Source organism: Xyrauchen texanus, chromosome 1 (assembly GCF_025860055.1).
Source record: "Xyrauchen texanus isolate HMW12.3.18 chromosome 1, RBS_HiC_50CHRs, whole genome shotgun sequence".
Classification (NCBI taxonomy): Eukaryota; Metazoa; Chordata; class Actinopteri; order Cypriniformes; family Catostomidae; genus Xyrauchen; species Xyrauchen texanus.
The window spans coordinates 55227471-55243054 of record NC_068276.1 but is presented as its reverse complement, the minus strand read 5'-3'; the positions used below and the strand labels follow the sequence as shown (position 1 = coordinate 55243054).

General features: G+C 38.5%; 1 pseudogene; it reads right to left on the bottom strand.

The window, feature by feature from the left end:
* Positions 1 to 15584, bottom strand: part of LOC127645596 (myosin-13-like) — a 108496-nt pseudogene that overhangs the window by 48770 nt on the left and 44142 nt on the right.

The following is a 15584-nucleotide window of genomic DNA, read 5'->3' as shown; positions in this document are numbered from 1 at the left end:
CACTAATTGACCAATCACAATCAAATGCTCCAGAGGATCTAAGGAAATAATGCAGTTTAACGGCCAGATGACATTTTAAATTTTTTTTCAATTCACCCGCAATTGGAAAGTGTAGCAAAAAGGACTGTGGTAGGAAGTGTGTGTACAGTAAGTTGTGCTGTGTACCTCCTTCTGTCCTGCTCTCTGTTTCTCTGTGAGCTGCCTGAAGTCTTTCTGCCATTGATGGATGTCAGAGTTCAGTTCTGCCACACGAGAACCCAGAAGATCCTTCTGTTTCTCTGCTTGCTGCAGCTCCCACAGCAGCCCGGAGGCCGTGGACTCCTCTTCTACCAGCTACCCACACACAAACACAGGCAGAGAGATGCAAGAGTACTTTAGCTGATGAGTGTATACTGCAGCAGGTCATGTTGCATCATGCAGGCCAGTAGATATTTTTGCAGATATGTGTTTCGTGAAGGCTGCAGAGGGTACCTGGGTGTAACAGGTGGTGTATTGATGCTGTAGTTGAGACAGATCTCTCTTCAGCTGTCTCTCTCTTCTCTAGATCTGTTCACTGCTTTTCCTGCACAACATTTTATACTGCCCTTGTTTATTCCAATTGAGCATCAGAATACTGGCTAAAAAAAATCAATAAACCTGGTTCAAAGCTGATAAATAACAAATAAATATTGTAGGCCTGGGAAATTTTATGTGTTAATTAATACAGTATCAGATTAATTTTAACCTTCCTGAAACATCACGCTATGGGATAAAGGTGTCTCGAGTTGTTCCTGGCAGGCAACTCAGGTTTGAACTCTTTTGAAATATTATTTATATTGTTTTGTTGCAAATAGTTGTTTCATGTGATGGCGACGTTAGGTTGATCTTTTTCCCCTTTGGTCAAGTTTGACCCTGTGGTGGTGGTGTAGTGGGCTAAAGCACATAACTGTTAATCAGAAGGTCGCTGGTTCGATCCCCACAGCCACCACCATTAACTCCAAGTTGCTCCGGGCGGGGATTGTCCCTGTAATAAGCGCACTGTAAGTCACTTTGGATAAAAGCTTCTGCCAAATGCATAAATGTAAATGTATGTGCAACTTGAAATGCAGGTGTCAGTGCATTTCTGTGGAGCTAAATGTTTATTTAATGCTTGACCTAGAATCAGTTATAATCATTATTTAAGATGAATTATTGCATGACCTAAATTTGAGTCCATTCAATTAAAATTAAGTTGACACAACATTTAAATAGTAAATCCGAGTTAAGCCTACTTGTATCTGCTTACCTTAACTCAGCGTCTGGATTTCATAAGTATTTTCCCCATTCATTTCTATCATAGACTTTTTATAAAATCCTCAATAAAAGAGTTACAAGCCATGAACCAAACCAACCAGCTCTGAGGTGAATCACAACATCACAAACTTTGTTTTGAGGCAAAAAAGTATTTGAAAATCAGACAAAAAGACAAAGGTACAAGGCTGTGTACTTACCGTCTTCCACAATCCCGTGAAGCACTGTGAATGTGTAATTGTATAAAAAACTATGGGAATATATTAAATTATTGATTTTAGGTTAGAAGGTTTATTTTGCGATTATGATTGGCTGACTTTGCATTATCCTGCTCATTACATGGCTACTTACCAAATAAACAAATAAATGTACATAAGAAATTGATTTGAGTTGAAATGATTTTATTTAGTGAGAGGAAAGAGACCAAGCACAGCTATAGAGGAAATCTGTGACAACAGTCAATTTTACAGTTAATCGTTTTTTTATACAACAATAATTGATGGTAGAGTTCCATGATTGACCAATCAGAATCAAGTATGTAAGAGAGCCGTGTAAAAACCTATTTATGTATCAGGATCTCTCCTATCAACTGAAATGACAAGAAACATCTATAACATTAAGACCACAAACTATAATGTCCCCATGTCCCCCCCCCATTCAAAACCCGTATGCTTTTATTGTATTCCGTTGAACACAAATTTAGATATTTGAATAATTGCTGTCTCCCTGTCTTCCATTCAAAGGCAATACAGAGTGACCCATCCGCCAAGCTCCAAAAAGATCATTAAAGAACCATAAAAGTAGTACATATGACGCACTAAATTCGAAGTCTTCTCAAGCTATATGCAGCTTTGTGTGAAGAACAGACATAAATGTACATCTTTATTCACTCTCAAATAAAATCATATATGTAACTCATTATGTAGCTCTCAAATCAAATATGGCGCAGGTTTGACGTCATGGCGTACTAATGTGGTTTAATGTTATTGATATCTAAACTGTGCCATATTTCATTTGAGAGCTGCAAAATGAACAGCATGAAGATCTGAGAGTGAATATTGTCTGGTCTTCACACAAAGCTAATGTATGGCTTCAGAAGACATGAAATATAGTGCATGAGTCTTAAGCACTACTATTTATATACATATATTTTTATAGAGCTTGAAAGCCACTATAAACTATCCTGTATGGAAAGTAAAAGGTGCAAAGATTTTTCAAAATTGTCTTTTTATGTTCCACTGAGAAAATTACAGCATAGGGGGTTGGAACAATATTTTGCTCCTACTTCAGTGTTTCCTTCCCTCCGCTCACTGTGATGTGAAGTTTGTCCACTTCATTCTGTAGGCTGCAGATCTTCTCCTGCTGTGTCGTTAGGTTGCTGAGGGACCATCTCGGCTGTCCTGGGCCTGCTGGAACTGTGTTTGTGTGTGTCTGAGTTTCTCTGAGACGGCGCTCCATCGCTCTTTCCATTCCTTCTGCTCTTTCTCATTGTGCTTCAATTCAGACTTCTCCAGCTCTCTCTGGAGCTCCACAATCAGCTCTCCCTGCTCTCTGACCTATACACAGTAACATATACAGGATGTCACATATATAACACGCATATAATAAATCAGAAAACATCTACCCTGCCCTTGTTTTTCTGTAACACTTTACCAAATCATCACGATCAACAACTTTGGGGCCGTTCTCAATTAGAATCACCATCACCGCCTCCCCTGTCAACAACTTTGGGGGCGTGTTGAAGCGGGTTTCGCCCAGGGCGCCAAACAAGCCTAAACCCTACTGCTTAGGAATAAACAATAAGAGCAGATCTTCAATATGGTAACCAACAAATATTCAACAAATACATTGTCTTAATACTCCAAAGTATTATTGCACAAAATGATTATAGTCCTTCCAAAAAAGGAGACTGATGAATTTATTCATTATAACAGGAACATTGTAATGGCGATTTGAAATCAGACAATAATTGCCTTCAAATCTATTGTTGAAGGTGATTTACATTTACATTTACATTTACATTTATGCATTTGGCAGACGCTTTTATCCAAAGCGACTTACAGAGCCCTTATTACAGGGACAATCCCCCCGGAGCAACCTGGAGTTAAGTGCCTTGCTCAAGGACACAATGGTGGTGGCTGTGGGGTTTGAACCAGTGTCCTTCTGATTACCAGATTACCAGTTATGTGCTTAGACCACTACACCACCACCACTCCAAGGTGATGAATATTGTAAAAAAGTGGTACTCTGATGGCTGTAGAGAAGGTGCCTTAAAGGGGATGGATTTAGACTCTTGATGCCAAGTTTTATTGGAGGGGTTTTAGCATCCTGACCTCCAAGATAAGAAGTGACTCATATTCATCCCTTTTAAAGCACCAATGCTGAAGTCTATCACAGAATCCACAAAAATACATTCTGCATTTACATAGATCTTTTTAATGAATGTTGCATCACTCTGTGATTGACATCCACAGGCCTATCACACGGTGAAACACAGGGATCTGTCGAACAAAGAGCATGTATCAATCCAAAACATAGTTTATGTAGAAGTGACCTCATCCATCAGCTCTCAAACCCAACATCTAAATTATGTTTTATCTCATATCTAATGAGTTTCCGCAAGAGGCGGTGTGTTTTTATTAACTGACGAACTCCTGCGGTGAAAGGATCAGCGCATAAATGTCCATGCGAATGAAATGAGCGCAAGTTAGTGTTAAAATATACTGTGGTGGGAACCTCGCCGGACCCCTCTATTAATCAAGCTGTCTGTACTCTGTTTGGAAAGTAATCTTGTCTTTGGAGCAGAGGAAAAACACAGCGGTAAGTGGCGGTTGGCCGCACTTTGATGCAGCTGCTTCCAGAGGTCCCAAAACGTACAGAGGCCACACTGTAAAAACACAATGTCTCTGTGCTCACCCTCAGGTTACACTCTACACACACAAACACTTAGGTTTGTCTGGAAAAGCATATTAACATGCCACTCTTAGTGTTTCTGTAATATATAGCATGTATTATGTGCACAGTATGCACATTTTCTGTACGCTCAGAATAAACATGAGTAAGTTCAGTAAGTAGAAGAATAAGCTAGTTCCATTCTGAACATGGTCTACCTAACACTTGCTCTGTTACCTTCACTCTTCAAGGTTTTCCGAACAGCTTTTCAATAGTAGCCTGTTGCGTGTTGAGTGGCATCAGCTGTACCTCCTGACGCTGAGATCTCGCCTCTGTGCAAGATTTTATTTTAGGGCCAGTCATAATATTAGACGTTGTTTTGATCCGAGACATCCTTTGCGATTGTGTAGGTGTGAGCGTGGGGTCTCTGTGTTAAGTGTCTAATGCGTGCCATTGTGGCTCTAATTTGAACTATGGTGAGGTTATGACTTGCACTTAACTGGGGTTAGGAAGACAGTACTTAGAAGCTAATAGGCAGTGGATTTTTGAGAGCAGTAGAGAGACCTTGTCCTTGAGTTGCTCTTCTCTCAGTCATTCCAGCTCCTCTACCTTTACACAGTCCTGTAGTGAGACAGAGAGAGAGAGAGAGAGAGATATGAAGTGCAGTGGGTAAATGTGAAAGGAAAACAGGAAAATAATAATAGAAGTAGTTTTACAGGGCCTACAATAAATATAATAATTATAAAGAGATTATTTTATATATTACATTATTGTAAAGAATTGATTAGACAATACAAAAAGTGGCTTTAGAAGTAAATATTATCTGTTTTATTCCAATGTTATTGAGCAACTCTACAGTGGACAGCAATCCATTTTACATATACTGTATACATATATATATATATATGTTTGTCAATCACAGGAAGAACCTAAAAATTGTTGTCTATGTACTTATGCATCAGACAGTCTTTTGGAGCATCTCATAAACATCAAGTTAAAAGTAGATGACATTTTGAAAATAGCTTAAGTTACACGTTGGCTACTTCAAACTTGAATCGCTGCAATAGTAGGAAAATAGGTACTAATGTGATTAATTGCAATAATTATTTTAACACGTTATTTTTATATAATTAATCGCACTTAATGTTAAACCGACAGCCCTTAAAATATACATATATGGATAAGAAACAAATTGTACCTGGAGGGAGTGTATATATATATATATATATATGGAGTGGTGTAGTGGGCTAAAGCACTAAACTGTTAATCAGAAGGTTGCTGGTTCGAACCCCACGACCACCACCATTGTGTCCTTGAGCAAGGCAATTAACTCCAGGTTGCTCTGGGGGGATTGTCCCTGTAATAAGTGCACTGTAAGTCGCTTTGGATAAAAGCATCTGCCAAATGCATAAATGTATATATATATATATATATAGCTGTGAAACAAGAGAATATATATATATACACAACATCCAGGTACAAATTGTTTCTTCCGCATATTTTACAATCTAATTATGAATCAGGCAAAACTAATTGCAATGCTTACAATCCTACTCCTAATACTAAATCTCTTATAAATAAAAATGTGTTAACCAGTACCAGTAACTAGCACATAAAAATGCAGCCATTGGTTTGGAGGGCAAGCTGTGAAACAAGAGAATGTAGTCCAATTCCTGATCTCTCTTTTATTCTCTCTGGCTTGCTAGCTTTCTTTTAAGTCTACCCAGAATTGTTATCTATTATGAATGAATGTATAGGGTTTGTGTTGAATTATTTTAAACTGACAAAAAAAAAAAAAAAGATTCTCAAAAGGATTTCAGAGGCCTAGCTTACCCAACCCCTCATTAGACCTCTAAAAACGAAAGACAGAAGTGTGAATTGCAAGAGCACAGTCACTGAAAGTCCAAACGTGATTAACAACATGGCCTGCGTCACTGTATCGAGTGTGTATGCATGCAGGAACTTTTAAGAATGTGCTTTGCTGACCTCTCTCTATTTCCAGCAGTGCCAACATCATGTCAACCTCTCTTTGGAGTTCATCAATCTGCACCACATTTAGCTGGTGCTCTTCTTCCTACACACACGCACACAAACGCATAAACACACACGAACAAAGGCAAGTGAAGGTGAGAGGCACAGGGAGGAAAGACTTAAAAGTTAAAAGTGTCAAGTGGATGCCTTTGCATAATGCATATCACACCTTGGTGCGAGATGGTCCATTAACAGTTTGCAGTGTGAGAGCCACTAAATAAGCTGACTTGACTCCACAGAAAAGACACAATATCCTCTTGTGGTACAGCCCCCCTCCCCATCTTTCTTTAAGAATAGGTTAAACAATCAAAGCCCAGAGGCTTTAGGTTTGCCCGACAGGGGCCTAGTCATGTGACCTTTAACCCCGCCCCCACCACTCCCTTCTACACAGACATTGATTTATAATTTTAATATCTCTAATTTCCACAACAGCAGCGCTTTCCAAATGTCATTTTCCAATTTATGTCAAACAGCGTGAGCATTTTTCTTAATACGGCATATGACAATCTCAGCGGCAGGGCGTATATGCAGTTCAGATGGAGTGTCGTACAGGCACAGACGCCGCCGAGGCCGGTTTGTGTGTTTATCTTTATCTTTATCAACAGCTCAATATTTTGGGAGACGAAGGGGGTTAAGGTCTGGGAAGCAGACCGTTTACGGTGCAGGGGGGTTTGGGGGAACAGTTGGTTTTGCTCAACAAAATGGCTGCAGGGGAAGAAAACAATAATTCTGCCATAAATCTGGTAATTACGTTTATCATAATAAGAGTTTGGATGGTTGTAATGATAATCTATCAAAATATGCATTATCATTAAGGGCTGGAAATGGAATGTGGGACAGCCTCGTGGTCATTATATGAATATTTATGATAATTAAAACGGGACCTCCCCTTTGGAGCAGCATTAATAGGCAGAGAGAAGAAGGGTACAGGATTGGTGATGTAGTTTGTGGTAATACCCTGAGGGTGGCGCTGTGGAGCTCCTCTAAGATACAGTTCAGTTGCTCCTATAGGGAAGATCACTCTTGCTGTCAGCTCCCCTCATGCCATTTGGAGGCTACATATCTCTGAATGTTTCTCCTGTAGCTGAAAAAAAAGAAAGAAAAAGAAACAAATTTCTTAATAGGATATACCACCAGCACCCATTTAAACAATCATACACACAGGATTTATATAAACAAAACTTTCCTTGTACTATTGAAATAAAAGAGTCTGTATAATATGTACATCCTAGCTCTGTTCCAAACCCAGTGACCTGCCTAAATGAGTTGCTTTCATACATAAAGCCTTTTCCAGAAAATGTCCTGCAATTTTCAGTTGAGAGGTCATGTGTGTTTCCACATGAGTTTCTGATCGGATTGACTTGACAGCCAGAGTGATCTTTAGTCATTAAGGGTGCTTTCCCACGGGCAGATTAGTTCGAACCCGAGACTACCTGTAGGTGGTGGTCTGAGTTCGGTTGCATTGGAACTGTAGCACGATTCACATTAATGTGAAAGCAACTCGGACTCAGGTGCGCACTTGTTCAGGAAGTAAATTACCAGCGCATGCGTTTTAGCCGATGACGACATGACAACACACGAGGATCCACACATTCCTGAAAGTCCCAAAAAAGTAATGACACCACAATGACATACAAGTACAATCAACACTATAAATACTGTCTGTCTGTCTATAACCTTATAAAAAATATAAATAAATACAATTATAGGTTATAAATATAGCAATTAATTTCTTTGCAATCAGCTGTCTCCTGGACGTACTCTGCTGTGCATAGTGGCACCAAAAAAACTAAAAGTATGCCGAGTCGCGTTGTGTTCACCATGCGTGTTTGTGATGATGTAAGACGAACGCAAATTGAGTGTGAAACCAGACCAATGCTGTGAGGGTAACCGGGAACAAGGCCTTACTAGAAAAAAATTAATTATGATCCAACGTGAATTTTCTTCATAAAACAATATGATCGTGTCTGGTAACGTGTGCATGTAAAATGGCTAGAAATAGCATTTTAGCTTAGCGTAAAGCTGACAATTTACACAAGGTTTATTTCTATTTCTTGTGCTCCAAACGTACTTCTCTGTCTGCTCATATGAATGTAACACATCATAAGAAAGTGTTTCACCGCTGTTCAAATGCACTTTGGATCGCATCATTTATATGTATAAATGTTTTCCATCTGAAAGGACTAAATATTAAATGAAACAAATGACAATAAAATGCAAAGTAATCTCTTCAGTAATCAAAATACTTTTTGAATGTAACTGTATTCTAAATACCAATTATTTAAATTGTAACTGTAATGGAATACATTAACTTTTAAATACGTATTACCCGTTACTCCCCAAGCCTGCCCATGAAGACCCTAGCCAAACATAACAGGGGCCATTTATATATAGAAAGCTTAGGGGGCCGGTCATACTGAATGCATTTTGCGTCCGTCTCTGCTGATTTCCAACTGTTTTTCGACGTAAGTCAGTGGTGGCTCAGCGGTTGAGGCTCAGGGTTACTGACCAGAAGGTTGGGGATTCAAGCCCCAGCACCACCAAGATGCCACTGTTGGGCCCTTCAGCAAGGCCCTTAACCCTATCTGCTACAGGGGTGCCGTATCATGGCTGACCCTGCACTCTGACCCCAGCTGGGATATGTGAAATCTAAAATAAAGGATTCTATGTCCTGACCTGTCAGAGAGTGGGTGGTAAATGAGGACAGAGGTATCCATTTGCCATGCCCGTTTATCAAAAGACTATGACTGACGTGACCTGCATAACCAATCATAATCAAAAGACAGCTCATGCTAACATTACACAGGGGCAAACATGACAACATACAGTAGTGTAGACCATCACTTTAAAGTGGCACAGCTCGCCACCTATTGACCCACTCTGAATGACACTTGGAGTCAACCACATCTTGTTTCTCCAACAAAAAAATTATTATAATATAAAAAAGTAAAAATAAAAAGGAACAAGTTGTCAGGAATGAAATTTAAATTCAACCAGTCCCTTTATACACTGGAGCAAGAGCTTGGCGAGGAGAGCAGAGGGATCAATAGTGTTTAGACAGCAGAGCAGATTTTCTAAGAGCCGAATCAATAGGAAGGAGAGAGGGAAAAATACCCCAGCTTTTCTTTGGGTGTTGTAGTAAATACGAACAAATCAGTGGCCTTAGGCTAAATGAACTGACCAGTTGTTTCCGACTCCTGTGCTGTAAATAAAGATCTATTGGAAAAGCTCTGCCAGGTTCCCTAAGGGGGAGGGGACAGGTGCGAAGACTGGGCCACTGTGCCGAAGCTGTCTCAAATACACCTGCACTTAACCTGGATGCATGCAGTGAATGGCAGGCGCTAAACATGCACAGGAATCGGCCTAACTTGACATCATCACCCTCCAGTGATAAACACAATAAATACATAAGTTAATCATGCACTTCTGTGATTCCAACAAACCACATACTTTATACTGTACAGTGGGGTCAAAGATTCTGAAACCACATTGAAAATCTGGGATTTTCCTCACTTAAACCTGGAATTAAACCGAAAGCTTTTGGATTTTGAAAAATGTCAAAACAAAGAAATGTTTTGATGTCAAACGAACATGAAGTATTTAAGATTCTACACTATTTCTAGGTCACAAATAGAATAAGCTCATTTTAACTCATGTGTACAAAAGGTCACATTTCCTTGCATTCAAGATGCTCTTTGGAACATTCTTAAATCATGCTGGGATAACATGAAGCATCAGATTTTGCACAAACTTGTGAAGTTCGTCCAAGCTTGAATACCTGCTGTCATTAAAGCAAAAGGGAGACACAAGCTGGGTTTCCATCCAACTATTTTTATGCACATTCTGAAACTGCGCATAAGAAATCATGAATGGAAACGATTGATATGCGAATAAACTCAAAATCTGCTTAAAATGTAATGTGCTAGAAGAAGGTGGATTTTCTAGAGTTTCACATTAGTTAAAATGAGCCTTAAGGTGATGGAAACGATGATGTGTTTTGACCATTTGTACATGTGTTATGAGTGTGCGATAGCTTGATGGGACTGGCCCAAGGAAAGGACAGACATCTGCACACAATTCTTCTAATAAAACTCTTGACATTTGGAAACGTTTAACCCACAGCTGGTCATTAAAGTGGGTCCTCACAACCTACCAGAACGGTTTTGAGAGTGAGCGCTCCCAGATATGTGGAGGCTGGCACCATATGGGCATTGCATCCATTTCAGCCCTCATTATATCCACTGTTGGGTGTAATGCATTACTAAGTAATTCATAACTGTAATTAAATGACTTTTTCATAGAAAACAGTACAGTAAGGGATTACTCTTAATTTTTCAGTAATCTAATTAGTTACTTCTGATGTAATTGTGTTAAGTACTGTATAGGCTATAGAACAATTCTATATAAAACACTTGTTAATTTCTATCTATGTTAAAATGTATGTTTTCTAATTTAATGCTCTCCCCTTAAATTCTTTGGCCAGTTCATGAATAATTTAATAGATTTTATATGATTTTTTTGAAAGAATCAACAGAACAATTTAATGTCTATCCTTGTATTTTTCATCTGGTTGAGGTTGATAAGGGTTTTAGGAAGTAATTAGTTTTAAGTAATGCAATTACATTTCAGAAAGAAAAATTAGTACAGTAATCTAATTACACTGTAGAAGATGTAATTGGTAGTTAATAATGAATTACTTAACCAACACTGATTATATCATATGTTATACTTGCTCTGCGGCGTCAGCTGGCAGCATTTTATAAAACAAGGTACAATTGCTCCAATCCTGCAAATAAAACTCTCCCTGAAAAAAAGAAGATCATTCAGCTGCTCCATCATGACAAGGCGGCTCCCTCAAGATAATGCATGACTTAGTGGATGGAAACACGCAATTGTTCGTATTTTCTTTAGTCAAATTATTTTGAAAGTGTTTAAATGCTAAACATTTTGATGGAAACCCAGATATACATAATTCTAAGAACTAAATTCAACTTTCAACTATCATGCTTAAAAGAGTTATGCTGTATCAATCATGCTTGACCAATCAGATTAGATGACTGGAACTCTATATAATACAAAAACATGTAATCAGAAAAATCCACAATAGAAGCATTTTTAGTTGTCTCAGACTTTTTGACCCCATTGTACCTTTATTTTACTGCAAATCACAAATGGCTTCCTCCATGTACTGGAGAAAGGTTCTTTCTCCATTTACAAACATTGCAGTGGCAGGACTGACCATTACATGAAGAGGTTGCCCCATTCACTTCCATTGTAAGTGCCTCACTGTAAACATAATTTTTGCTTCTTTTTTATATTTTTTTAAGAAAAGGAGGGACGAGTCAAAATACATTTTTGTGGTAATCAACATTATGCTACAAATGCTGTCGATTGAGCTTAACTTGTAATGAACCCAGAATATTCCTTTAAAGTAGGATGTTGGGAATTCTGACTTTTTGAACTCAATTCTGAGTTGATTGGAAACTGTCATATAACATGCACTGAAACTATTTTATTTTTGAACAGAATCATGGAAGTAACTGTGCTTGTAAATGTAAGTTTACTTCATTTGTTTTACTTTATGAAGAGTCATTTGGTTGGAGGGTCACGTGACCTGTGAGTACGATGGCAGCTTAGTTCTGTAGCTCCGTCGACCCTACTCATATTCAATGAAATATCCATGTTAATTAACACATTTTTTGGCTAATATTTAGCTATTTAGTATTTTGCAACTACATTATGGCTTCACGTCAAGGGAAATCCTCTGGCAGGCAGAATGCGAACAAACAAATGAAATGGAAAAGATGGAGGAGTTTCTCCCTGCCATGACTTCCTAACAATACAGGCAGGCCTCGAACGGTCATCATGAAGATGCTGCATTTTCCAAGCATGATGGAATTCTCAGGGTAGCTAGGATATCAGATTTACCATGGATTACAGTACCGTCACCATTAGCCTTCATAGAGGTCACCAGCAAATCACAGAAAATGGGCTATCAAACCTTTTTGAGCTTCCCGGCACAACTGAAACTGACTCGAGGTTCGACACAACACATCTTTAAGTCCTCGCTGGAGGTTGAGGGCTTTCTGAGTGGCCTGGTCACACAGGAAGGGGAAGATGGGTAAAGCGACACAGCTCATATAATATCATTCAGGACTCTTTAACTGAGATATCTGGGTCAGTTGATAGATGGAAGCATAATGTTAACATTTGACTTATATTGATAGCCTATCTAGCAAACTATTGTTGTATTTGTTTATGCTTTTTCGATGGTATGGACCCGTGCTGGTCAATAATTTCGAATAAAGAATGGCAACGGAAACTCTTCACATTATTAGCTGGAATGTGAATGGATTGAATTGTCCCATTAAGCGTACTGCCTGTCTTGATTATTTGCATAGACAGCACGTTGACCTGGCAGATGTCCAGAGGTTCCAGATGAGGAAACCAGATGTCCAGAGGTTCTCTAACTAATATTATTACATGGCTGCATCAACTTCATTAGACAGCAAATCTCAGGGTTTACTTGACGTGTTGAAACGAAGACTTTCTTTTAACATCTTGGAACTGTATAACTGAGGATGGTAGTGTGTCATACATAAAAGCATATATAGCGGGTCAGAATTTTGTTTTTATTTCGATTTATGCTCCGTCTCAGTTTGATCCAAATTTTGCAGAGACAGGTGTTAAAAACACGGTTAATTACACTCTCTTAGTTTTGATTATTGTAATGATAGCATTTCAGCGTTATATCAGTTTGTTTGCCATGAGAAGTCCCTGATAATCAATATACCCCTCAAAGTCAAAACGTAATAAATCTCAAAATTTAAAATAAGCGCCCTCTTTGACACGTTTGTGTTTAGTTGTCAGGTAATTGTCACTAGATTTCGAATTAAGTGAAAAGCCACATCATGCGTGATCGCTATCGATCATCGTTTTCATGATCGATCATTGCATGCCCGTCCCTAGTTCGGTGGATGATCCTTGTTTTCTCTGGGATGCTATAAAGGGCTGCATATGTGATTCTTCTATCTCATTTGCAGATCATCTAAATAACACCAGATTAAGTGAAATATGCACTCTCGAGACAAAATTAAAAAGTCTAGAGGGACTTCAGCAGAATTCATACTTTGAGAGTGTCCAAAAATAATACTGACATGTGTGAAACTCAATTCCTTGTTACAGCGTAGAGCTGAGCTTGTGATGCACAAAACTAGGAGAACTTATTATATCAATGGGACTAAACCAAGTCATCTCCAAGCTTTTAGTTTGAAGACTAGTGAAAAATATTCAAATATATTATGGCAATTCAAACTCCCAATGGCTTGATAAGTGAACTCAAGGGCATTAATATAGAATTTATCAGAAATTATATAAATCTGATTTAGTTTTTAATGTGTAATAACTTTCTTCAGGATCTCACACTTCCATATCTCTCTGATGAGGAGGCAGCATCTCTGAATGCTCCAATTTCACTAGAGGCATTAAAGATAGCTCTTATAGCCATGAAGAAGGAGAAGTCACCGGGATGGGATGGGATTCCTCCAGAGCTATACCTTACTTTTTGGGAAGATCTGGGACAGGCGTTGTTAAATATGATCAGTTACCCTGTTCATGATGGTTCTTTTAATATTAATGCTAATATGGCCATTATTACCCTGCTATCTAAGCCTGACAAAGACATAGCTCATTGTGGGAATCATAGACCGTTGTCTCTTTTAAATAGTGATGTCAAATTGTATGCTAAATTTTAGCCTCCCGTTTAGACATTTTTATGACTAAGCTGGTGAACAATGATCTGACCGGTTTTATAAATCACCCTTGGCAGCTGATAATGTACGTCGGTTACTTTATATCATTCATGCTGTCAGTAGAAATGATTCGCTGTGCGCTACATTGTCTTTAGATACTGGAATTCCTTTGACAGGCTTGAGTGGCAATACCTCTGGACAGTTTTTGGAATGCTTTGGGCTAGGTAGAGAGTATATTAATATGACCAAAGTTTCATATGCTAATCCTTCTGCCGTTGTCACGACAGGAGGTATTTGCTCATCACAGTTTTCCATTTTGTGCGGGACTCGTCAGGGTTGGCCTCTTTCTCTACTTTTGTTTTCTCTCTCCCTTGAGCCTCTTGTTCAGAGAATCTACCAACACACCATGGTGAGACCCATTACTTTTTGTAACACCTCATCAGATAGCTCTATGATGATATATTAATATATGTCAGTGATACAGCTAATTCAATTCCACATGTTCTTTCTACATTCTTAATTATTTTAGTTCACTCTCTGGTTATAAGATTAACTGGACTAAAGCGGTACTGATGCATTTAAATAACTCATCTTCTCAGTCTACTCTTCCTACATGCTTACCGATACTATCTAGTTTTAGGTATCTGTGAGTGGAGATTTTTTTCATCACTACACACAATAGCTTTAAGAAATATTCTATATATAATATATAATCGCATAGATTTGGATCTAACTCGTTGGTCTGCGCTACCATTATCCTTACAAACCCAGATTTCATTAAAATCAGTCATAAAATAGACGTTTTACCTTGCTTTAATTTGATCTCCTCTATGATTCCACTTCCACCACCCACAGATTACTGGAATATTTTAAAGTTTTGCCTCTAAATTCATATGGAATGGCAAACCTCCTCGTGTAAAATCTACAACTATGCGACTTTTGCAATCTCTCACAGTATGGTTCAATCCTGGATCTCTCATTACTTGGCAACCAGTTGAACTCAATCTGGCGCTACCTCATAGATTACAAGATTTAATATACTGTAATATTCCTTTAAAGAGTGCCAAGAGGTGTTTGGCCTTAATAATATCATATCTTCTCTTTACCTGGTATGCTGCATCAAAGTTCTGGGAAAGATGGTTTACGGATGTTTAATGACTTACGTACAGAATATAACTTGCCAGGGACATTTTTTTATTTTTTTTTATTTTTTGTGCTTGAGATCCGCCATGCGAGTTTACGGAGTTCCGTGAGGTACTACCATCCCTTTTCTCACATTGCACACAGTGCTAACAGAAAAAGGGTATGGTATCATCTATATATATGTTGTATTTGGGAGCCTCCTATAAACAACTACCAATATTGGACATCTGGCATAGAGATATATGTGGTGCATGCACAGAAGCCAATAATGGTGATATTTGCTGGGATGCAATATGGAACTCAATTACAAATTGGTTCACAGGATGTATCTCACCCCCAGGAAACATTATTTAATAAAACTATCCCCTTCTCCTAATTGTAATTTATGTTTCGGGGGCTCCACATGCACTTATAAGCACATGTTCTGGGACTTCCCTGAAGTCTGCAACTTTAAAGGACACTCTTGAGATTGATATACAGTACCATGCTGTCATAAAC